This window comes from Cyprinus carpio, chromosome B5, assembly GCF_018340385.1.
Source record: "Cyprinus carpio isolate SPL01 chromosome B5, ASM1834038v1, whole genome shotgun sequence".
Taxonomy (NCBI): domain Eukaryota; kingdom Metazoa; phylum Chordata; class Actinopteri; order Cypriniformes; family Cyprinidae; genus Cyprinus; species Cyprinus carpio.
In genome coordinates, this window is record NC_056601.1 from 35,462,040 (window position 1) to 35,487,730 (window position 25,691).

Genomic DNA, 25,691 nt, shown 5'->3' on the forward strand with positions numbered 1-25,691 from the left:
AGATAAATTCTACATACAGTTATCAACACACACACAAACACAACATATAACAGCTTGGGAAGAGTTGCAAATAAACAACAAACAAAAAAGAGTGGCAATAACGATAAGATAAAAGTCAACGCAAAAACAAAACATTTGTCACGTGACGCGCTCGCTCGTGCTTGCGTCATGACGTCGCGGCGTCACATGACCGCAGCAGCACAGCTGAGAGGGGAGCGTCATGGCGGTGTAGAGCGGATTACTCTCAATGTTTACATTCCGTGTACCGTCTCTTTTCTGACTTTACTCCGGTTTTACCGCAACAGGGGCGCATCTTCTGCGGCGACCGCGTTGAGCAGGTGAGTGTGCGGCGCGTGCAGCGGTTTATTAACGCGTTTCGGTGCCACGGGTGCCGCCCTCCACAACAACAACAAACAAAAACAACACAACATCGAGCTCCAATGACAGACATTCGCGTTTAACACCTAATAAAAGCGGTTTAATCAATGCACGGATGTTCGTGCCTGCAGGAGCTCGAGCTGTCAGTGCAGGCCAGTGCTCTCTTTAGACAGCACACTCGGTTTGCTCCCTTTCTAGGCACCATCAGCACTGTAGAGTAGACTGACAGTGCACTACATGCACAAAACTGCTGTCTAGGTAGTCATCTCACTAGGTTTTAATGCACAACAGATGTGTTTCAGCACGATTCTTAACACTTACACCACTGACAACACAGAAAATAAATAAATGCATGAGCTGTTTTTATCTGAGCTACCTCTGAAAAGTGATTATTGTGAGATTAGACACTCTTGCAATAGTAAAGCACTCTGAGTTAATTTGCTCCTGCAGGACTGAGCTGTTGAAAGCCGTGATAACGTATCTGTCATTATATGTGTTTTGCTGAAAGTCAGTTAATATTAGCTTGTCAGGAACGGCATAACAAGGCCTTTTGTTTGCATGACCTTTCTTTGCATGTTCTTTGATTACTTTACATTCCCATCGACTTGAATAGCCACAAAGCTCTTTATGTGTGTGTGTGTGTGTGTTTTAACCATAACACTACTCAGGTTTGACCTGCCCTTCAAAACCTGTTTTATTTTTAATCCACCCTGCTGTTTATTATTGGTTGACTGTGAATTCTGATCAGGTTTGGCCGTCTTCTTCGCTCCTGTAGCTCCGACGCACATTATAAAATTCCCCAATACACCTTAATTCACCCGTCCACAAATTAAGGCTTTAGAAAGGTCACCTTAAAATCATAGTTATAGCATTAAATGTTGCATCCACTGCGAAAAAAGGAAAATATCTTCCTCATCACCATTACAAATATCTAAACAACATTAAACCAAAAATCAATAAACAAATATACTTAATTTACTTGAAATGCAAAATGAACATTAAAAGTCTTGTTTACGATAAATTAAATAAAACTAAACAAGGTTTATGCTTAGAACCAAAACAGATGTCTGCAAATGGAGAATGAAAACATGTTTTTCCTTTTTTTTCTACCAGCCCTATAACACACATTTTCTCTTTTAAAAAACAAAAAACAATCAACCATTCCTAACAAACAATAATAAACAATACATTTCATATCACTTCATATTCCCATTCGGGTAAATGTATCTTGATTTAAAAATCTTTAGACATTAGAAATACTGACGATCAGCACTTTTTCAGTGTGAAGGTACAGTAAAAATGGTATTTTCAGACCATATTGATGTATTGCATTCCATTCAATAAGTTTTCTTTATCTTAAATTCACCTTCATAAAACCTGCAGAAACTGTTAATAATCTATTATACTTATTTTTTAAGTTATGCATCTTTAATATTTTATATTTATTTCATTGTTAATAATAACAATGGATGTTGTTGTGAAACTTTTGTTACTATATTCTGCTTCCGTTTTTTTTTTTTAGATGGCATGCATTGATAAATGAAACAGAAGTGTGTTACATTGTCACATGATCTGATTATGTTGCATGTTTAATTTGGTTTTTAATGTTTAACTCAGTCCTTTTTAACCCGTGCTCTCTTGCAGACTCTCTTTCTTTCTTCGAGCATCTTCTCGACACACAGACAGACCGATCCAGATCCAGAATCAGGTCTGTAGATCTTCTCTATAACATCATGGGTCAGAAATGCGGTGTGTGGAATGTGTGCATGTTAGTGCATGCGTGTTACAGACGGAGATTGGTTTCTGCATGCTTTAGGATCCTGATGCATCAACACAGTGAAGTTAAAATGAACCCTGTGTCTTGTGATGATACTGATGAGACACACGATCAGATTTTGAGGCAGTGTGGAATGGGAAACTAACGCTTTCATGCAGTGTTATTTCACATGAGCTGTATTGATGAAAATTCTGTCCCACATTCTGGTTTTATTTTTCTGAAGATAAGATAAGAGATATTGCAGTTATTTAATCTCTGTGTTCGACGAGACCTTACATGACGCCCGTAAAATCATTCATAAATCTCATGAACTCTGTCTGTCAGGTGCTTTTATAGTAATCTCATGATGTCAAGGAAACACACATATAAAACCAAAAAAAAAAAAAAAAATATATATAAATATATATAAAAAAAAAAAATGATGCCCTTACAGGAACATTTTTGATTCATTGACATTACTGTATATACATTAAATTGTCATTACTGTAATATAAAACTCATTTTGATTACTGTAATGCAAAAAATGATCCATTTTAATTTTAAAATATTTATATATCATGCTTATATTTGTTTCCGTTCATTTCATTGTGCTGATTTAAATAGAGCAGAATTGTATACAATTATTTAATTTTATATAACTCTTATATTACAACAACACAGATACTATTATATACTATCAAAAATATTTCTATAATATTACTACTTATCTATATATATAATTTTATTTATTATAAATTTTAATTATATTCAGTAACATTACTTTTTTTGTGCATTTATTTTTCATTTTCTGCAGGATTGAGCTGTCTGTATATGTTCCTATATAGTTTAAAAAAAAAAAAATAATTTTAATTATTATTATTATTTTAGTGCATCGAGATAAACTAAATAAAAATGAGAAACTGGCCGAAATAAAATGTTTGAAATTGATTTTCAGTTAACATTTATTTCAAGTAATGAAAATGTTTTAATGGCTTACGTTTCAGTTTCGGTTTTTGTTAACTTTAATAACCCTGGTGTATATTTTACAGTATTTTACAGTAATGAGATTCACAGTACATGTGATTTTGATTCATAAAATAATCTTAATGGTACTAGTTTTTTCTTTAATTGTAAATGTAATTTCTCCTCGCCCTCTGTTGTTTTTGGGGAGTGTTGAATCTGTATAAGGTAAACCCAAACGATCAATAGCTTCAGTCTCATCTGTATCGATCTGCTTTGAAGCGATCGGCATGATTCAGCAACAGCCGGACGCCTCATTGATTATGAAATGTGTGATTGATTATGGCACTGTTTGTGAAGTAAAGGGAGATCTCAGGACTGATTTTAATAGCATCAACCAAACCGTGAATAAACCTCTAATCTAAAATAAACCCTAGATCCTGGATGGGCTGAAGCGTGGTGCAGTGTGTTAAACTGAGTGATTGTACTGATGTCTCTCAGGTGGGTCGGTGTGTTTGCCGTCGGTGGGACTGAGATCCTCTCAAGGGTCATGGTAAGACCTCGAACCCTGCTTTACATGCACTTATTCTGCTCTCACGTCACTGCTGCATTCAAGACATTAATGTTTGCCTCTAGAAGCTTGTCCTCATTTGTAAGTCACTTTGGAGAAAAGCGTCTGCTTAATGACTAAATGTAATGTAAATGCTGATGGCTCTTCTTAAACACCACGCTTGTGTTTTGAAGGTTGAAGAGGGGCAGCAGCGTTTGGAGGACGAGCAGGTATCACAGCGCTTTACGAATAATAATAATAATAATAATATTTCTGTCCTACTGCTGTTGTTGTGTTGCTGAGACACAGTATGGTTTTGTCATTCATTAAGCCCCTTTTTAAGTAGTTTTTTTTTTGTAATACAGAGTCCTTTGATTTCTGCCGTGTGGAAAATGAGTCCAGTCATAAAAACGGAATTTACATTATGAATGTGAAGTTGTGAATCATTCAAATTTCATTTTTGATAACTTTTTAAAGATTAATAAATCTGGCTGTTAAAGGTAAATTTTGTTCGTTTCATGCAATCATTTGATTAACGCCATTTTTGATAATAAACTTGTATTAAATCATAAAACGCAGAAGCCAGAAAAAATTAGATAGCACAGAATTTATATTTACATGCATACAAACAATACAGACTTTCCAGGAAATTAATAATTAATAAATATTGTATCATAACAATCATTTTATATACTGTATATAATTGCTGTCAAATGATTAATCACTTCCAAAATAAAAGTTTTTGTTTACACAATATATGTATGTGTGCTGTGTATATGTATTATGTATATATAAATACACACACATACAGTATATATTTTGAAAATATTTACATGTGTTTGCATTTATATATCTATATTATTATTTTTATATTATATATAAGTATAGTTAATATATAAACATAACATATTTTTCTTAAATATGTACATGCATGTGTTTGTATTTATATATACATAATAAATATACACAGTAAACACATATATATTATGTAAACAAAACTTTTATTTTGGATGCGATTAATCGTTTGACAACACTAATAAATAAATAAATATATATAGATATATAGGATATATATGGTAGTTGTATAAAGTTTTATGATAAGATAGTAGGAAATTGAGATATCATATATAAAGATATAGTATTTGTAGGAATAAGCGGTATGGTAATTGTCAAAAAACACAGAATTTATGAAATATAAGAAATATTAATAGTCCATCAGTGTTGTATTGATTCTTAATATGTAATAGATGAACCATTAAAACAGATCCCGCTGCTGCAGTGATGTGATAGTAAGTGTGTGTGTGTGTGTGTGTGTGTGTGTGTGTGTGTGTGTGTGTGTGACGCAGGTCCCGTTCCCGCTGCTGCAGGGCGAGTGTGTGGAGCATGTGGAGAGAGCAGAGGAGTCCGTCATTGCCTTAACCAGCTACCGCCTTCACATCAAACTGCAGGAGAACGTCATCAATGTGAGTGTTCCTCTCACACACAACCACACCTGAGCGTGTGTGTCCAGATCTCAGACTCCAGAGAGGCGCGAGAAGGACGGTATCTCAACCAGAACACCAGATGAGATCGGTCTGTCCACGTGATATAACTGTCAATCACAAATCACAGCCAATAAAAAAAGCCACAATTACTAGTCTTAACACAAAATACACAAAACACGCCAAAAATAACCTGTTTTAATTACACAAATACAAAGCAACTAACAAATACGCTACTAAACGCATAAAATTCACACAATTCTTTAACTTCGCAACCAATAGAAAACAATTTCAAAAATATAATCCTGTCGCAGCTTAAACACTGTTAATGGCATATCTGTTACTAACCGCATTAAAGTGACTACCAACCGTACTCAACAACTTGAAGTCTTGCCATCATCTACAAAGCACAAACTAAGGCACATTTACTCAGGAAATGAAAGTTATGCCATTATTTACTCACCCTCATGTAGGCTTGCTTTCTTCTGCGGAGCACAAATGAAGGCCCTTTTGCACAGAAACTGAAAAACTCATTTGATTCATGATGTTTGAATATGAGCGAATGGTACTTTAGACCCCAAGAAGGTCAGCAAATTCAAATCGATACATTTGAAACAACTAAATATTTTTAAAAATAAAAAAAAATAAATAAAATATGTGTGTGTGTATATATATACTTGACAGAAATAAAATATTTTTAAAAATAAAAAAAAATAAATAAAATATGTGTGTGTGTATATATATCTATAAATAAAATACGTGTCTATATATTATATTATAATATATAGTGTACAGCTTAAGGGATTTTTTTCAGAACATGTGATACTTTTTTAGGATACTTTGATGAATAAAAAGTAAAAAAACAATATAAAAATTTTTGTAATAACACCTATACACTACTGGTCAGTAATTTGGGGTCAGTAATTTTTTTTTTCTTTCTTTTTTTAAATGACAAGTCAATACTTTATTCAGCAAGGATGTGTTAATTCCATAAAAAAGTGATAGTAAAGAAAATATATTATTAGAATGTATATTATTAGAATGTTTTGGCATTTTTATTTTGAATAAATGCAGTTCTTTTTAAACCTTTTATTCATCAAATATATTAGACAGCAGAACTGTTTCCAACACTTCATAATAAATCAGAATATTAGAATGATTTCTAAATGATCATGTGATAGACTGGATGTTACATGTGACACTGAAGGCTGGGCAGTAATGATGCTGAAAATTCAACTTTGCATCACAGGAATAAATTTATTTTTTTTAAAGTATATTCAAATAGAAAACTATTATTTTAAGTTGTAATAATATTCCACAATATTACTGTTTTTTTCTGTCTTTTTGATCAAATAATGCAGGCTTGATGAGCAGAAGAGACTTCTTTCAAAAAAATTTAAAAATAGCAATGTTTTCCGTAACTTTTGTTTTTTTATATTTTGTTTTCTGGATAAATAAAACTGGAATAAAAAATTAAAAATCTAATTTTAAAAAAAACTAAAACTGTAATAAAAAAAAAAAAAAACAACAAAAAATTTTACATAATTATAAATAATACAAATGACAAAAAACACATGAAAACGTAAAATCTTAAAATAAAATCTAATTCAAACTGTAATAGCAGTGAGTGAGTTGTGCTGTTTGTGTGTTATCTTCAGGTTCCTCTGCAGCTGATTGAAAGTGTGGAGCTTACACATATGAAACACACCCACAAAAACTGTAAACTACATCAAGCACATCAGGTACGTCTGTGTAACACCTTTGGATTACTGTGTGTGTACACAGAGTCCTCACTGCTGCACTGTGCATTAGACCGATCATCAAATCACAAACTCTGTTCCTTTGGAATAATCTACAGAAGCCCGCTTTCTCCACGATACAAGTTTTCATCTCACACTTTATTTCACAATTCGGAGAACTTGCAAGTCTGACTTTTTTTCTCAGAATTCTGAGTTTTCATCTTTTTTTTTCCCGGCAGAATTAAAAAAAAAAAATAATATATATATATATATATAAATAACAAAAAAAAAACTTTCATTACAACTATCAAAAAAATCAAACTTCTCACAATAATTTACAAGTGTATATCTCACAAGTCAAACTATATAAGTTTATAACACTGCAATTCTTAGAAAAAAAATCAAAAATTGTAAATATAAAAACAAAAAAGGTATCTGCAACTTTTTTTCTTGAATTTACAAGTGTATATCTCACAAGTCAAACTATATAAGTTTATAACACACAATTTTGCATTTATACTTTCTCTATAACGTTCTCGCAATTCTGCTTTTTTGATTCCACCATTGGGGAAAAAATAAAAACGGAATTCTCACAAATCTGACTTTTCTTCTCAGAACTGCAAGTTTATATCTTTTTTTTTTCTTTTTTTTCCCAGAATTCTGATTTTTGTCTCTTATTTCTACATCTTGCAATTAAGTTTTTTTTTATTGTTTCCACCACAAAGGTTATTTTACATTACAATTTGGACTTTTCACATGTAGCAGAACTGCAAGAATGTCTGAATTGTGAGACAAGATGTCACAATTACTCATTTTATTTCTTTATTCCATGGTGGAAAGTATAATGTGCTTTGATGAAGCATAATAACAGGTCTATTAGGAACGTAGATGTTGAGCTGCAGGGTTTGTGTTCAGGTGTAACTTCCTGTCGGCGGAGCAGTGTCAGGATTGGCTGAGGAGGATCAGCGCAGTGGTTCGGCCGCCGGCGCGGCTGGAGGAGCTCTTCGCCTTCAGCTTCCTCTCGTGTAGCGCCAGCGTCTCCACCGAGGACAGAGAGGTGCATGATGGGATCTGCCGTGCAGGTACTGGACGTTTGTGTTTTGCAGGTTCTTGAACTGGTTTACTTCTCTTTGAACGATGTGTCCTCGCCCTCATGTCACTCCAAACCTTTATATGACACAAAAGATGTTCATGCTGCTCTTTCTCATGCAGTGAAAGTGAATGAGGATGAATGCTGTTCAGCTCCAAAACTGACAGAAAGCACCATAGAACTACAATAAAAACAAAAATAAAGTAGCTTAGTGTGAAAACTAATTATTTTTTGTTTAAATTCATTAAAATTGTCCTCTCTGCTGCAAAATAAATGTAAATTCATTGCAGTTTGTCACGCTATGCAGGGTTATCATCATTTACTAAAACTATTAAAAACATTTTTATTAATTGAAATAATGCAACAATAAAATATACATTTTAGAATTTTCTAATGCAAATTAAAAAATGGTGTCTTGGCAACTGAAATAATTTGAAGCTGAAGCAATTAAACTGGAAATAAATAAATAAAACCTAAAACTGAAAGTTAAAAATATATTAAACTTAAATAGTAATATTTAAGACGATAATAAAACTAATAAAAATGACAAGAGCACATTATAAATTTAAAAAAAAAATTGTTTTAACATTTATTATATTAAAATATTATAAAAGTATAATAATATTATAAATATATAATAATATAATTTATTATATATTATTATTAAAATTTATTTTATTTCTGCTTGTTGCAAAGGAAGCATTTCACATTTTTATTTCTTTTAAATTGATATACTAAAATAACATTTGTTGAATGTTTTAAATTAAAATCTAAATTCAAACCTGAATATATATATATTAAAAAATATTGAAAATATTAAAAAAACTATAATTAGTAATATATAGTATATAATATTAATATATAGAAAATAAAAATAACACTGGTGCCAGTTTTGACATGATTTAATGCACTACATTAATTAAAAAACTGCAGAAAGTTAAATGACTGTAAGTGTTGAGCATTGAAAATAAGGATGAATGCACTGTAATTCTGTTTATCAGGACAATCTTTTGCAATGCTGGCGTTTATGAAGCAACGTGAAATGACAGACCGATGTCTGGCTTGATGCAAAATCTACACAAACAAAATCTGGTGTATGTGCAAAGTCAATACTCACGTGACTTTAAGGCCTGAGTGGCGTGTGTGTTTGGCTCTGTGTGTTAGGAGGACACCAGCGGAGGTTCAAGCGAGAGCTGGAGAGGATGGGCTTCGACACACACAGTGCCTGGAGAGTCTCCAACATCAACAGCAACTACAGGTGACACAGCAGAAACACACACACCTCCTCACACCAGCAGCCAGAGCAGCTTCATCACGAGCCGTGTGTGTGTGTGTGTATGTGCTTCTCATCCCGCAGGCTTTGTGCCAGTTACCCAGAGCAGATCATTGTGCCTGCAGCGGTCACCGACCAGGAGCTGGAGAGCGTGGCGGGGTTCAGATCATGGAAGAGGATCCCGGCGGTCGTTTACAGGTGTTTCTCAGTTTGGGTCCAGCTCCACTGACAGTGTTAACTTCTGCATGAAACCTCAGCACAATGTTTGTGGCATCTGGTTGCTTCTTTAGAAAAAAAAAACAACTCTTGTCATGAAAGGGATTGCATAACTACCCATAAAACAATCTCAAATAGCAGAAACAACTCACATAAAAAATAATTAAAGTTCTTTAATAATTATGAGCTTCACATTGCTGCTTTTTAACTTTTATCAAAAATTCATTTTTTTTTTTTTGTATTTTTTATATGGCCCTTTTAAATTTTACCAAATTGAATATCCGTCTGTTTTATTGGTAAAATTAAATTTTCAGAAATAAAAAAGCACGTTCTTTGAAATGACTAGTTAATTGAAAATTTTCAGAAATAAAAAAGCACGTTCTTTGAAATGACTAGTTAATTGAAACTATTAATTTAATCAAATTTACATTTATTTGAATCAAATTTAAATTAATTCAATCAAATTTACACATTTCAACAAAAATGTAATAAAAGTTTAACAAAACATAAATTTTTGGGGCCCTGTAATATCAATTTAATTTTTTTCCCAAATTCTGTTTTAGTTTTAGTTTTAGTTTTTAATTTTTCTGGATTCTGTTTAGTTGGTTAAAAGCATAAAAAACATGTTAATTGAATTAATTAATTGAAACCATAAACTTCTATAACAACAATTTATTTATAGTTTAACGGAAATTAAATTTTTAGGGCCCTTTGATAATCCATTCTATTTTTTCCCAAAATTACATTTTATTTATTTATTTTCTTTTAGTTTATTTAAATTTTTCTGGATTCAGTTTTATTGGTTAAATTAAATTTAGTAATAAAAAAGCATGTTAATTGAATTAACTATTTTACTGAAACCATGAAACTTCTACAGTTTAACAACAATTAAAAAACAACAACACATTTTTAGGACCATTTTTTTAACTATTTGAAGTTGTTTTATTTTTCTCAAATTATTTTTTCTATTTTGATTTTTCTGAATTCTACGGAAGAGGATTAGGGCCAAGCAATAATAAAAAAAAAATCTCGAGATTAAAGTCATTATATTGCGAGATTAAACTCATTAAATTTCAAGAAAAAAAGTCGAAATACAATCTTAAGAATAAACTCATTAAATATCGAGAATAAAGTCGTTGTGTGTTTCGAGATTAACCTCGTTAAATTTTCGAGAAAAAAAACTGTCGAAAATACAATAACTTGAGAATAAACTCATTAAAAATATCGAGAATAAACTCATTGTGTTTCGAGAAAAAAACTCGTTAAATTTCGAGAAAAAAAGTCGAATACAATCTTGAGAATAAACTCATACAATACACGCGAATAAAAGGGTCGTTTGTGTTTCGAGAAAAAAACTCGTTTTATTTCGAGAAAACATTACATTACACGCCATGAGGAATAAACTCATTAAATATCAGAGAATAAACTCGTTGTGTTTCGAGAAAAAAAACTCGTTAAATTTCGAGAAAAAAAAGTCGAAATACAATCTTGAGAATAAACTCTTAAATATCGAGAATAAAGTCGTTGTGTTTTTCAAAAAAAAACTCTGCGTTAAATTTCGGAAAAAAGTCGAAAATACAATCTTGAGAATAAACTCATCAAATATCGAGACTAAAGTCGTTTTGTTCGAGAAAAAACTCGTAAATTTCGAGAAAAAAGAGTCGAAATACAATCTTGAGAGTAAACTCATGTACATATCGGAATAAACGTTGTGTTTCGAGAAAAAGCGTTAAATTTCGAGAAAAAAAGTCGAAATACAATCTTGAGAATAAAAAGTTACTAACAACGCCATTCTATGGCATGCCTAACGGATTTAATTAATCATGCCATGTCCAAGTGCAGACTGCATTTGGGTGAAGCCACAGCGATGCATGGTGTCCCCTGGTTGTCATTTCCTTTTGTTGAACGAAAAGCGAGTAGGCTACCAGTCGCGCAAATTGGACTGATTTTTTCTTCGAAAAATGACCTAAGCCGCTTGCAAATTCTCTTAAACAAGATTGTCGTGTGCTAATTATTTTGTGTCATAATTAGCTAAAGTTATAGTATTTCTTTGTTACTGAAAGAAAGTCTAAAAAGACGCTTGAACTAAGTGATCCAACTCTGCCATGTCTCTTAGGCTATGCAAGATGAACATTGAATGGAATGTGTTATTCTCTACCTTTCACTTTGACTTTTTTTCTCGAAACACAAACGACTTTAATTCTCGATATTTAATGAGTTTTATTCTCAAGATTGTATTTTGACTTTTTTTCTCGAAATTTAAAGAGTTTAATCTCGCATATAATGACTTTAATCTCGTATATTAATGAGTTTATTCTCAAGATTGTATTTTGACTTTTTTTCTCGAAATTAATGGTTTAATCTCGCAATATAATGACTTTAATCTCGAGACTGAATTATTTTTTAATTAATTAATTGAACTCTAAGAATCAAAAAGCAAATTCTGTTTTAATGGTTTAATTGAATTCTAAGAATCAAAAAGCATGTCTAATCAATTAAATTCCTAAAAAATTAACAATTTAGTAATTTCTTTATTTATTCTGTATTTTTTATTTATTTATTTTTCAGAAAATCTGTGTGGTCTTTTTTTAATTGCTTTGGATTTATAATTTAATGCAAATTGTAATTTTGGTTATTGGTTATTATTTTGATCTCAAAAATCATAGGGCCCTACTTTTAGATTTTCATTGTGCAACACTGTAACAATGATTTTACTATGACTAAAAAAAAAAATTCCAATTAACACACAACCAATAACAAAAAACAAATTAAACGCAAAAAAAAAAACTCCAATTAACACACTTTTTATTAATAAATTTTAATTTGACCATTAAAACTAAATCCAGAAAAATTAAACAGAATGTTGGAAAAATAAACTGTTAACTAGTAATCTTATAAACAGACTTATTTAGTATTAACTGTGAACTTACTTGACTAGTAAGCTGTTAACTAGTATTGAACCTGAAATGTTTTTAATGCCTGTCCAATGTTTTCTTTACCTTAACCTCTGACCCAGACACCAGAGTTCGGGCGCTGTGATTGGTCGATGCGGGCAGCCAGAGGTCAGCTGGTGGGGTTGGCGTAATGCTGACGATGAGCATTTGGTCCAAGCCATCGCTAAAGCCTGCGTCACGGATCGGGCTGCGATCACAAACACAGTCCCCGGTGAGCTCAGTGACTCCGATCCGCACACGGCCAATGGGAGCGCAGAGGCGGAGCCAAAGGCCACGCCCCCTCAGAAGCTGTTGATAATGGATGCGCGCTCATACGCAGCTGCAGTAGCCAATCGGGCGAAAGGAGGCGGCTGTGAGTGTCCAGGTAATGCTGCAGAGCATGTTTTCATGATAAATGATCCATGATTCCTCTCTCAAACGCTCTCTGTGCTACTCCGTCTAGAGTATTACCCCAACTGTGAGGTGATGTTCATGGGAATGGCCAACATCCACTCCATCCGGAAGAGCTTCCAGAGTCTGCGGACGCTCTGCGCTCAAGTGCCGGATCCGGTCAAGTGAGTCCACCTGGAAACCAGCAGAGTTCTGTACTGAGCGCAGGTTTAGTTACACAGACAGGGACAGTCTTGCTTTTATTTAGTGACGCACGGATTTTGAAATTCTTGTAAATCAATAAACCAATAAATATTGTTATGCTGTGGCTGATAACTAATTAGTGTCTGATATTGTGAAGTGTAAATACAATTTATAAATATATATTTATATATATATATTAGTGCTGTCAAACGATTAATTGTGATAAATCTCATCTGAAATAAAAGTTGTGTATATGTGTGTGCACTGTGTATATTTATTATGTATATATAAATACAAACACATGCATATATATATTTCAGAAGAATACGTTACATTTATATATGTTAAATATTTTTATATATAATATAAATTATAAGTAAATACATGTAAATATTTTCAAAATATATACTGTATGTGTGTGTTTATATGTAGATAATAAATATAGACAGTACACACATATATTATGTAAATAAAAACTTGTTTTGGATGCGATTAATCGTTTGACAGCAATAATATATATGTGTGTGTGTGTGTGTGTATACACACACCACACACACAATTTATATTTCAATTTATATAATTTATGTAGTTATTAAACTTGATATAATACTAAGCAATACTGTTATATAAATAAAATATATGTTACATAGTACTCATTTGTAAGTCACTTTAGATAAAAGCATCTGCTAAATGACTAAATGTTACTTTAATGTAAATATAAAACTGTATAATACAATTCAAGGTGTGTGTGTTTTTTTACTTATATATTTGTTATTAAAAATAATAAAATAATATATTTAATAATATATTATTATTATATAAAATAATACAGCTTAAAATTGTCAGGCATTTACTTATATATTTGTTATTATTCATAATAACATATTATTGTTAATAATATATTATATTATATCATTAAAAATGTTGTTAATATTTAGTATTAGAATATAGAGAATTTTTGCATTTATATAACTGTATATCTATACAACTGAATATAATAATCTTAATAAATATACTAATGTCTTATGTTATTAAACTACTGTTTTATAGCTTAGATTCAGACATTAGTATATTATTAATTATTATTTTGTTTGTTTTTTTGTATTCTGGGAGTGTGTGCATATACACACACAAAAATAATTTTCAGTCACATTAGTAAAGGTTACGGTCGCATTACTTTTTCAGTTAATAAATAATAAATGAAGTTAATAAAGTCGCTATATTTGTAGCAATAGCCAAAAATATACATTGTATGGTCAAAATTATAGATTTTTCTTTTATGCCAAAAATCATTAGGATATAAAAGTTAAGATCATGTTCCATGAAGATATTTAGTAAATTTCCTACTGTAAATATATCAAAACTTAATTTTTGATTAGTAATATGCATTGCTAAGAACTTCATTTGAACAACTTTAAAGATGATTTTCTCAATATTTTAGATTTTTTGCTCCCTCAGATTCCAGATTTTTCAAATAGTTGTATCTCAGAACGAATATTGGACTCCCTACACAACACCATACATCAATGAAGTTAGTGGAGGCGTACGCTAGGTTTTTAATTACTAAGCTATAATTTAAAAATCCTCTTAAATATTATAAATCCTATCAAAAATCTAAATCTTAGCTTTAAGCTCTAAGTTAGTGGAGGCGTACGCTAGGTTTTTAATTACTAAGCGAAAAGCAGCATTCCCTAGTGAAATATTTGATATCAGCAGTGCTTTGAAACAGTAACATGGGCTGATAGCTGGTGTGATTGTGCATCTCTCAGCTGGCTGTCGGCGCTGGAGGGCACTAAATGGCTGCAGCATCTGTCTCTGCTGCTGAAGGCGATTATGTAATAAAAACTTGTTTTGGATGCGATTAATCATTGACAGCTAAACTATATATGTGTGTGTGTGTGTGTGTGTATATACACCACACACACCATTTATATTTCAATTTATATAATTTATGTAGTTATTAAACTTGATATAATACTAAGCAATACTGTTATATAAATAAATATATGTTTACATCGAACTCATTTGTAAGCCACTTTAGATCAAAGCATCTGCGAAATGACTAAATGTTACTTTAATGTAACTTTATAAACGTATAAATACATTCAAGGTGTGTGTGTGTGTGTGTTGTAATACTAAATTATATAAAATATTACAATTATATAATTTTTGGATTCTTTTATTATATAAAATAATACAGCTTAAAAATTGTTCAGGGCATTTACTTATATATTTGTTATGATTCATAATACCATTTAGTGTTTTTAATATATTAATTAGATCATGAAAAATGTTTGTTAATATTTATATTACGAATATAGAAGAATTTTTGCATTTATATTAACTGTATATCCTATACAAACTGATATAATAATCTTTAATGAATATATCTAATGTCTTAAATGTTTATTAAACTACTGGTTTATAGCTTAGATTGCGAGACATTAGTATAGTATTTGAATTATTATTTTCGTTGTCTTTTTTTGTATTCTGGCTACAATGTGTGCGCATGATCTGCACCCCAGCTACAAAATTGCATATGCTCTTGCAGTCACATTGCAGTAAACGTCACGTCAAGACGCAGGCTAGTGGAGTTTCGCTTTGGTAGAATTACTCAAATATGAAATTCAGTTCATACGTGCAAGTCATAGGATAATAAACCGAAGTTAATGTCACAGTTCTGTGATCGTATATTCGCTCAGCTAATAGACGCAAAACTAGGATGATCATTGTATGGGTCAAAATTACAGGGCACTTTTTCTTTAATGCCAAAAATCATTAGGATATTAGTAAAGATCGATGTTCCATGAACATATTTTGTAAATTTTTCCTACTGTAAATATATCAAAACTTCATTATTATGATTAGTAATATGCATTGGCTAAGAACTTCATTTGAACAACTTTAAAGATGATTTTCTCAATATTTAGATTTTTTTGCTCCCATCAGATTCCAGATTTTTCAAATAGTTGTATCTCAGACAAATATTGTCCTCCCAACAAACCATACATCAATGGAGAGATTATTTATTTAGCTTTCAGATGATGCATACATCTCAATTTTTTAAAATCCCGTTTCTAGGAGTTGTGCTCTTAAATATTGCTTTAAGCTCTAAGTTAGTGGAGGCGTACGCTAGGTTTTTAATTACTAAGCGAAAAAGCGACTCATTCCCTAATGACATATTTGATATCAGCAGTGCTTTGAAACAGTAACATGGGCTGATAGCTGGTGTGATTGTGCATCCTCTCGCAGCTGGCTGTCGGCGCTGGAGGGCACTAAATCTCCTCATCAACTCTCCCCTCCTCTTAATGAACCCCCTCTATCGGTGAACGCAGCCCTATCCTGAGCCCAATGGCCCCTACTGATGCAACCCGCACGACTCATATAACCGCACGCCTCATACACCAGCTCTGTCCAAACTGCCTCCTAAACCACCATACAGGTACCACCCATCTCTCTCTCACACACACACACACACACACACAAAGCTCACAGCACACGTCATGCACCACACAGGCATCTTACATTAAAAAAATAACAAGCAATAAAAAACTACAATGCAAAATCCTAGCATAACCTGACTTCAAAATTCATTTAACATTCCAACAAACCCTACTGCAAATTTATGGACACATTAAACATTCAACACCTCCAGCGCACAAAGACACACTTAACAAGCACTATATCTAAGAAATAATAAATATATAACACCTAATCATTACAGAGACTGCACCAAGTTGGACTGTGTAATATAGCTAAGAAAGATTCCTTTTGTAACACCGATTCATGCATGAACTGAAAACAATATATAAATTGAATGCAATGCAAGTCGCTTTGCATAAAATCATCTGCCAATTGCATGAATGTAAATGTATTTTTTTTTCTGAAATGGCTTCATAGGGTGAACAATTGTAGCCTAGTAAATGAAAATGAAAATGTTTAATGCACAAAGTAAAACACATTTAATCATTGACTTTTTAATGCGCCAATATAACGGTACATCATAAAAAAGGGAATATTTACCTGCAAATGTGACCCTTGATCACAAAACCAGTTGAATTGAGATATATACATCATCTGAGATCTGAATAAATAAGCTTTCCATTGATGTATGGTTTAATATTTGTCTGAGATACAACTATCTGAAAATCTGGAATCTGAGGGTGCAAAAAACATCGTAAATATTGAGAAAATCATCTTTTAAAGTTGTTCCAAAAACTGAAAGTTCTTAGCAATGCAGTATTACTACTATCAAAATTAAGTTTTTGATATATATTTACAGTAGAAAATTTACAAATATATCTTCATGGAACATGATCTTAATATCCTTAATGATTTTGTCATAAAGAGAAATGTATAAATTGTGACCCATACAATGGATTTTGTTGTCTATTGCTACAAATATAACCTGCTTAGACTGATGACTGCTTCTGTGCTGCAGGGACACACAGTATCTAAAATGCTTCAAAAATATATTTTTTATGTTCAGCATAAGAAAGTTAATTTTCAGGTTGAATTAAGGCCTTTAAGAAACTAAACTGACACAGCTCTTTTTGCTATTAAAGTTTAAATTAAATGCACTGGACTTCTAAACCCTTATTTTTAGATTTGACCGAACAAGGTCAGATCATGGTCAGTGAACTGTGTTGTATTGGGTCGGGCTGGGGCAGGGTTTCAGGTGCTGTTGGAGACGGAGTGGCTGGATTACGGTCATAAGTTTGCTGAACGCCCCTGCGGTCACGAGAACGCAGAGGATCTGAAAACGAGCTGTCCCGTGTTCCTGGCATTGGCTGGACACTGTGTTCACCAGCTCCAGAGACAGTTCCCCTGCTCCTTCCAGTTTCAACGAGGCCTTTTCTGGTACTCCAGTTGCTCGCTCAGATTCATTATCAGGCCGGCCCAGTGCTGATCTGGAAACACGTTTTTCTAGTATGAATTTTTTTTATTAAAACACCAGAGATACAGTTTATTTAATAATAGGGCTGTCAATAAAGCGTGCAAATTAGTTTGCAATCTATTATGTAGAATATAACGCACTGATGCAGTGTCCTGATGATCATGAGATGCAGGACGACTGGATTGTGTGATAGAGTCTACTGGAATGGAATTATTTGAGCCTAAAATTCAAAATATAAGGCAAAAAATGATCATATAGTTTAGCAATATCACACTAGCAAGAGTGCTGTTTTTTCCCTAATATACTCTGCATGACTGCACATGTTGATATTGATTTAATAGAAGTTTAATATTGTGTCCAATTTTAGACACAATATTACAATATTGTCCGTTTTGCTCAGTTTTCACAAACAAAAAATAGTAGGACTAGCTGTGCATCTCTGATCAACACCACCTGAATGAATCACTTTTTTGAATGATTCAGTGATTCATTGACTCGTTCTAAGACCTGTTTGCTTATTCGTTTTCTGAATGAATCTCTGCTGTTTGTACAAACATCTGATTTAGTGATTTAGCCACCGCCACCTACTCTAGCGATTTTCAGTCCATATTTTCAGTTTTCATTTTTTCCATGATACATTTCATTTTTTTAATAAACGCATTAATACCTATTTATTATGATTATTTATGCAATGTTGAATCTGATCTATTTCTTTCTAAGCCACTTTTCGTTATGTGTCCATTCAGTGTTTTGCTCGTATTAAACACAATAGACGTTTAAATAATCTTTTGGGGGTGTAATTTAAGCTCGATTGATGTTCCTGATTTAATTAGATGAATTAATCAGCACATCATGTAATTTTAATGGCTTGATAACACAATTTATTAATCAATCACTTTTATTTAAAGTGCCCCTATTATGGATTTTTGAAAGTTACTTTTCATGCAGTGTGTAATGAATAGTGAATGTTTGAAGTTATTATTACTTGGAGTTATGATAAAGAATAGAGCAATAACCAGACAAAAGGAGGGTTTTGGAAAAATGAATCGTTGAGCGAATAAGGGTAAAATAAATGCATGCGAGACAATGAAATGCATGCATGTCCAACCTGTTGTTGGGGACTCCCAAACATCAAAATATGAACCTTTCTTAATCCATAAAAATGGACACTTTAATAATCAATGCTCAAAAAAAACAGGTTTAGTTGCATGTACATTTGCAAAAAAGTGCTTTTTCTTAGTTTTTTGTTTTGCTTGTTTTCAGCCATAATGTATCTAAAAACTCTTAAATCAAGAAGGAAGTACAAATTATTTTCCTTGTTTTAAAAAAAAAACAATGGAGTTTTTGCCTGATAAAAATATAATTGTCATAGACATTAAAAAAAACCGAATAAATAAATATATAAAAAAACATGTAAATAGGGCAAAAATATAAAACAAAATTACAAGTATAAAATTATTGTCTTTGTTTTTAGCTAAAATCAAAAAAAAAAAAAAAAAATTAAAAATTAAGTGAGTTTTTGTTTATACAACAACCAAAATAATCTGCCAATGGGGTAAGCAAAATAATGTTAATTTCACAAACAGAAAACTTGACTTAATTATTTTTGCTTGTTTCAGTCAGCAAAAACTCACTTATTTTTAACATGTTTTTTTTTAAGACAAAACACAATAAAACAACTTTTTTAAAAAAATCCTTCATTTAAAATTAATATTTAGATATTTTGGCTGTGCAACAAGACTTTTTTTTTGCAAATAAGATGACTCTTTAATAGATGATATAAATTCTGTTTGTTCTCTAACGTCCATGCAAGTTTATGTATTGAATGAAAATGTAACGTATAGACGGTGGCTGTGATAAAAATCACCATTTGATGCCAGATTTTGACACTGAAATAGTCTGAAAGTCCCTCTGTGTTTGTGGCTGCAGGTGAAGTTAGTGCAGCACACGTACTCGGGCTGTTTGGGACGTTCCTGTGTAACAGCGTGAAGGAGCGCGAGAGCGCCGCGTTCAGGAGAGAAGACTGGCTGCTTCCGTTTTGGGTCTCTGCTAGCGGCCCGCCAACACTTCCTTCCACAACATCCTGAACTCGGCCGCGCTCCGAGACGTACCATAACCTCTGAAATCAGGTCGGCTGCTTTTGCTGCTCTCTTTAGCAATAAATACATGTGACCCTCTCTCGGTGAACTCCAGGATAAATAAGTCTCAAATCTAATTATGAAATATCAAGCATCAAGGTTTGATTTCGGTCATTAATTTCAAGCTATGATTTTCAATCCTTTGACATAACCCCCCTCGCTCAGAGTCCATATTAAAGATATAAAGGTTACGTTTTTCACAGAATGTTTCTTGTCTTATGAAGGATGATGTTATCGGACCTTTATAAAAGTAATATAAAAACCTTAGTCTTCAAACTTATTTGTATCTGCTAGTTGCAAAGATGATAGATCTTAGAAATTTTTTTTTGTGTAGCTTAAATTGAAAGTACAAAAGTAAATAAATTGTATGAGACCTAATAACACAAACTGAATAACAATTAAAAAATACATAGAAAACCACTTAAATAGGCAAAAACACCAAACAACACCGTACAAACACTATTAACCACTTTTCCTTACAAAAAAAAAAAAAAAAAATTAAAATACAATACAAAAAAACAGAAAAACTAATTCAAAACAGGGTTATTATGGTTATCTAAAACTTGAAAAAAAAAAAAAAAATTTGTTTTTTTATTAATAACTTAAATAAACAATTAATTTATCAAAAAAAAAAAAAAAAAAAAAAAAAAAAAAAAAAAACATGTCATGTTCAGCTTAGTTTTGCCACAACATTTCCCTTATTTTAATTATAAACTTGGTGTGTCTAAAAATAACTAATTTAAATAACAAATTAATAAACTTCATAAGACACACACACACTGATATATATAATATAGGTATATATATATATATATGTGGTGGTGTGTGTGTAGGTGTGTAAACACACTAAAAATTATAAAACGATTACTAAAGCATGCAGCAAAACATTACTAAAAGCGGTTTAACTACATTAAATGGAAATTATATTAAATGTAAATTAAACATTATATAAAAATAAAAACTGATTCAAAAAATTATAAAAACTGATAACATGGTCTCATTCAATGTCTAGTAAAATCACACCAAAAGCACAGCCGGCATTTCAAGCATGATAATAATATCTGTTTCTTGAGCAAGCACATTTCATCATATTAGAATGATTTCTGGAAGATCATGTGACACTGAAGGACTGGAGTAAATGATGCTGAAAATACATGCTGCACAGTCACAGAAATACATTACAGTTTTAACAGAGATTCACACCCAGAAAACAGCTGTTTTATAATCAATAATAATATTTCCGAATTTTTTTATTGTATTATGTGATCGTATAAATGCTGCCTTGGTTTGAGACTGTCTTTCAAAACATGAAAACATATTGTTGAACCTCAAACTTTTGAATGGCTATTGTTGTACCTACCTAGAGGATTCAAAAAGACCACTTTATATGCTGTGGTGTCTGGCTCCTAGCAGCTCAACCAGGTTTTGAATCTCATCCGTCTTCGTCAGGTTTTTTGCCACACGGTGTGTCACGTGTAGGAATCTGAATGCTGGTGGAGTGGCCAATCTACCTGTCCCTAACTCCGCCCCCCTGCCACGCCCCTAATTCTGCGACGATCATGTGTCCAAAAAAAAAGTAAAAGAAAAAAAAAAAAGCGATAGTCCACAAAACTACTCCGAACCCCTCAGCCTCGCGCCGAGGACCGACACCTGTGAGCCATGGTAACCGAGACGTGACGCAATGGGATGTAGTAGTGATAGCTGCGTTTTCCTTTTCCAAACACAGTTTGCGTCACTGACGCATTTTTCACCACTGCCATCGGGGTATTGTGGTCATCACATGATGCATAATAGTATGAGTGCATTATTCAAAAGAACTTCATCTCCACCCACAATTTAGCATGTAATGCAGTTTAGTGTGTCCACCATAGTGCGGCTACTCGTCCTTTTTTAAAAAACATCTCAATACTCATTGGGCGGGGGTCATTGTGATGGCATTATTGAATCAAAATATTTTCTCTTTACAGCTGCTCTTGTTTTTGTAATGTTGTTAAATCTGGCTCCTTGTACTCTCTCACATGGAGTAACGCGCTGACTCTGAGCGCAAATTGATGTGGATTAATGCAGCGGCACCAGATAGGATCCATCACAGCCGCGATAAGATTACACATTTTAATCATTGACAGCCGATTTGTTTTTGTTTGTTTCATTTAATAGTAGTTAGTTCGTATAATTTCATTGCATGACAGTCTTTTCACTACTGTGATTTTTTTGATTGTTGCAGTTATATGTTATATAATTTTGCCATTCAGTTTCAATTGACAGGGGTATATGTTTTGTTCTGTACTTACCAGTTTTGTTATGATTTATTTTCGGGTTTTATTTTGTATGTTCATGTTAATTTTTTTTATGTTTTAGTTTTTTAGCTACCAAAAAAAACAACAAACAACCCTGATGTTTAGGGTTTATTATTTGTTTGTCTTTTTGGTTTTTAGCTAAACCCTTTTTAAAGTTTTATATTTTTTGTCAGGGTTCATGCATGCCTCCGTGGAAAAATAACGCCAACCAACAAAATAAAAAAAGAAAAAAAAAAAAAAAAAAAAAAAAAACAAAAAAAAAACAAAAAAAACACACAACAAACCCGAAAAAAAAAAAAAAAAAAAAAAAAGGGGGAAAAAGAAACCAACGCCCAATTATTCCTCCTTTCCTCCCCGTTGATATTTAAAATTATTTGTCAGTTGTATATTGTCACCATTTTCAGTTTAAACTGACTAATTATATCATTTTTTTTTGAACTTAAAATAAATTAAAAGTTTAACAAAAATACAAGCATATAATTAAAAAAAAAAAAAAATTTTTTTTTATTTTTTCAAAAAAAAAAAATTTTTTTTTTTTTTTTTTCAGGCAAAACCTGAAATAAAAAAAAAAGCTTTTTATATATTTGAATTTATTCATTTTATGGTTATAGTTTAGGTTAATGTTTCAAGTAACAACCGGTGTTTAAATGTTTTAGTTTGTAGTTAACTATAATAAGATATATAATAATAGCTTACAGAAATGCTAACATAAAATGCGTACGTAAAATGTTACCCACAATATTTATGCTAAAAATGAGCGCACATTTTAATTAGATATTGGAACATTCTAGTGCATTGAAACACGATCATATTCTCTGATTATGAATTGTTTGATTTACAGTATTTTTTTTTTTTTTTTTGGTCAATGGTTTTTTCCAGTTTACCAAAGACGACGCTCATTACTCGAGACCTGCCCACGTCCCTGTGAGGATTTTGGTTTTGACCAAGACGCCCAACCTTCCGCAGCAGCGACCGCCAAACGCTGAACGAGTGGCATGAGGCGCAGGCTCACATTAGAGGATCAGCCGTGAGGAAAGAAGCCGACGGAAACCCCACGCATACATCAAACGAGGCCCTAAACGCCAACCTTGTCTGATGTAATTAAAACACAGATCAGCCAGAAAAATGGGGCGGGGAGCTTCTCGGTGACTGACAAAGCCAAATGCAAAACACCTCACAGGAAGAGCAACATGATCTGGATCTTCTGAAAAACATCAGAAGGAATACCCCAGAGGAATCGTCTCTTATGAGGAACATAACTGCCAAAACACTTGAGTTGCCTTGAGGATCTTGAAGAAAAACGACCACCACCGTATCCCAGCCTCCTTTGCAAACTTAACGACAACATTGAATTAACACACAGACTGACTGCTTCTAGATAATTCGGTTAGGGCTATTAAAACCCATGATATGCCTCTAGAATGTAGCAGCCATTCCGTACCATGGAAAGTTTCTTCCAGTCCCAACCACACTACTCTGTAATGTAGTCTGCCCACCCTGTACCCAGCAGCTTTTCCATCTCCCCCCCCTCTTTTTCCGTCTTCCGATCGGGATCGCGGCTCGCAAGTATTGTCCCTGCCAAGCTGGATGACGCTTCTCCTAACCGTCGCCCCCCAGCACCCGCTGGTTGGTTTCGTGGCATTTATTCGGCGGTAGTGCACCTGGAATAAGGATGCTGGAGTCTAGCAACAGCGATGCGTGTACAGGTGCGTCTGCGGCAGAAGGAGGCGGGGCAAATCAGCTAGCATGTGTAGACGCGAAGAACGTGCAGGAGCTCTGGAGGGGGCTGGAGCCGGTCGTGCATGTCAACAGGAAGCTGGTGAGGAACAAACACACGTTACGCTTTTCGTAAATCTGCGTGATTGCAACCGAGTTGGAATTTACTGCTTGAAAATAATTATGTTTTATTTAATTAAGGTCTGTTATTGTCCTAGGGTCCACATATTGTAAAGATGAGCTAATGCATTGTTTTTTCCCAGACTAATGAACCGAAAAAAATAAACTCTTCTCAGCGCAATTCACAGCTTTTAAAAGCGGCAAAACTGCAGAATAAACAAAATGTTATCATCCATCCACCACTTATCTAGCTATTGTTTTGTAATAGTTAGGTCCATAGTTTTAAGACAGTTAATCATTATACGAGATTATAGTTTATAGTTATAGAAAATCTGTGTAGTTATGTCATAGTTATTATTTAGTTTTTGGTAGAGATTCGTTTGTTATAGATCGCTTATAGTTATAGTTTTAGCTCTATAGTTAATCGTTACAGATATTGTTATTGTTTATAGTTATCCGTATAGTTCTGTTGTAGTTATTATATAGAGTTATCTCTATAGTTATCGGTACAGATATTGTTATGGTCATAGGTTATCCGTATAGATTTCTGTTGTAGTTCTTATAGTAATGTTTAGCGCTATATTAATCGTTACAGATATTGTTATTGTTATGTTATTCCGTATAGATTCTGTTGTAGTTATTATTTATAGTTTAGCTCTATTGAAGTTATCGCTACAGATATCAAGTATTGTCATAGTTATCCGTATAGATTCCGTTGTATTATTATAGTAATAGTTAGCGCTTATAGTTATCGCTACAGATATTGTTATTGTTATCCGTGATAGATTCTGTTGTAATTATTATAGTTATGCTAGCTCTATAGTTATCGCTACAGATATTGTTATTGTTAACCGTGATAGATTCTTGCTGTACTATTATAGCTATAGTTAGCTCTGCATAGTTATCGCTACAGATATTGTTATTGTCATAGTTATCTGTATAGATTCTGCTTGTAGTTATTATAGTCATAGTTAGCTCCTTATAGTTGTTATCGCTATAGATATTGCTATTGCTATAGTTATCCCATAGATTCTGCTGTAGTTATTATAGTTATATAGTTAGCTCTAATAGTTATCGCTACATATTGTTATTGCTTATAGTTATCCGTGATAGATTCTGCTGCGTTATTATAGTTATAGCTACGCTATAGCTATCGCTACAGATATTGTTATTGCTATAGCTATCCGTGATAGATTCTGCTGTAGTTATTATAGTTATAGTTACTCTACAGTTATCGCTACAGATATTGCTATTGTTATAGTTATCCGTGATAGATTCTGTTGTAGTTATTATAGTTATAGTTAAATTATAGTTATCACAGATGCGTTACTTATACATCCTTATAGATTCTGTTGTAGTTATTATAGTTATAGTTACCGCTTATAGTTATCAAGTACAGATGTTGTTATTGCTATAGCCAACCGTGATAGATTCTGTTGTAGTTATTTATAGCTATAGCGCTTATAGTTATCGCTATGATATTGTTATTGTTATAGTTATCCGTCAGATAGATTCTGTTGTAGTTATTATATTTATAGTTAGCTCTATTGAAT

The 25,691-nt window shown here is 32.6% G+C and overlaps 1 pseudogene; it reads left to right on the top strand.

Moving 5' to 3' along the window:
- The first annotated feature begins 168 nt into the window (after positions 1-168).
- On the top strand, positions 169-19,920 carry LOC109108404 (annotated as a pseudogene).
- The last annotated feature ends 5,771 nt before the right edge of the window (positions 19,921-25,691 follow it).